Here is a 1,932-nt window from a genome sequence, read left to right as displayed (position 1 = left end):
AGCGACGACATGGAAAAATGGCTTTAAATTAAATAAATTAAAATAACAGTTTCGATTATCGATTATCGGTGATTATTTGGGTTATTCTCATACCAAACTTCACTAAGATCACTCCCAGGCTTATACATTTCAGTTCTGTAAATTTTTAAGAAAATCTGTTCAGTCGTTTCGGAGTCTGAAAGGAACGAACTCACACACACAGACAAAGTTTCATTTATATAATTGTAGAAATAGTGATACAGTCAGGTTTGAGTAATTTTCTGACACAGTAGAGAGAGCCCACCTTTTTAGCAAGGTCCTTAATGTATTTTTTTCCAATTCATGTTGTCTGTGAATATGAAACCGAGAAGTTTGAAGGAAAATCTTCCAGGTAGCGTTCAATAGTCATTCAAATCAATGGTTAAATAAACTTTTTAAAATATTTTATATTAAATATGATTTACAGTAGATTGTGCCATCGTCTTAATTTTATGTCTAATATAAAATACTAATAATACTACAAAATGATTTCTAAACACTGGCCCCTGACTTTAAGAGCGATCAAAAGATAATTCGCTTTTTTTAAACTATAAACGAAAACGAAAATTTAATTTAGGCCCCGTGCTGCCAATCAAGCACCAACATCTGTCCCATCACCGAAATGTTGCGTCCATGTGTCTGTTTTACAGGTACATTACCGAGATACTCTGAAGAATCCAAAGTGCTTGTCTCCCCACGACGCGAATACTCCGGAGTAGCACGACAGGCGGCAAAATTGTAGATGTTTCTGATTGCCTGAAAGTTTTCTACTCTAATAGTGTTTTCTCCGTTGCATTTAATAATGTTTGCTTGAATGAAAAAATGCTGCCTAAATATTCCAATTTCAAATATATATATATATATATATATATATATATATATATATATATATATTTATATATATATATATATAAAAGTATATATGTAAAAATATTTTTAACCTTTATATATCTAATTTTAAATAAATAAGAATGTAAATATACTAAATACTAATCATAGAGGGGGTGATAAGTAGTTAAATGGATTGATCCTAATCTTATAAATACAAGACTGATAAATTAAAAAATATATCCATTTTAAATGGATAGTACCAGTCAAGGATCCGTCACTTGACACTCAGCCCAACAGGTGAGGGGCCGGAGACCGGCCCAGCACCTGTTGGACTGTGGTACACCGCCTGGGTAATACCTAGGAGGTCCACCCTCCCAGGCCTTGCCACTGGGCTTTCTGGTGGGGCAAGTTTATTGCTTGCTGCCTGAGGCGCCCCGACCGGGGAATGCCGACGGGGTTACTCAGGCAATTTTTAAAATTGCAGGAGTGCCCCTCCTTTAGGGGAGCCTGCTAGGTTACCACTTTCCGGCCTTGTGCCACATTTTGCTGAGTGGACAGCAAATAAATATAATCCATTTTAAATGTGGAAATTGATGAATCACATAGGTAAGAAATTCATTTATATAGTATGAAAATGTTAGTAATTGCAATTAAGAATATGAAATTGGATCAAATATTTGTAACATGTCTTCTTCCTAAGATTAAGGGAGGTGGTATTTGATCCACACTGCTGGGGAGCAATGATGTAATATACTGTTTTGTTTTTAAATCTCCAAAACAGTGTTTCATGGTAAACAACTGATGATCACTTGAAAAATAAATATTAGTACTATAGTAAATTCGAGAGCGAGTTGATGCAGTGATTGCAGGTGATTAAATGACTTACTGACTGGATAGTTTTCTAAAGAATGATAAAAAATATTTTTTGTATAGTTTTAAAGGTTAAGAACTTCAAAGACTATATATATATATATATATATATATATATATATATATATATATATATATATATATATAATTTAACTAATTAAATTGGTACTTGGGTCTCATCGGATTTTTCTTGTTTGTTAACTGTTTTACGAA

Source organism: Euprymna scolopes, chromosome 25 (genome assembly GCF_053919585.1).
Source record: "Euprymna scolopes isolate OS-2025 chromosome 25, ASM5391958v1, whole genome shotgun sequence".
Taxonomy (NCBI): Eukaryota; Metazoa; Mollusca; class Cephalopoda; order Sepiida; family Sepiolidae; genus Euprymna; species Euprymna scolopes.
The sequence above is the reverse complement of the archived record's forward strand: the minus strand, read 5'-3'. Positions refer to the sequence as shown.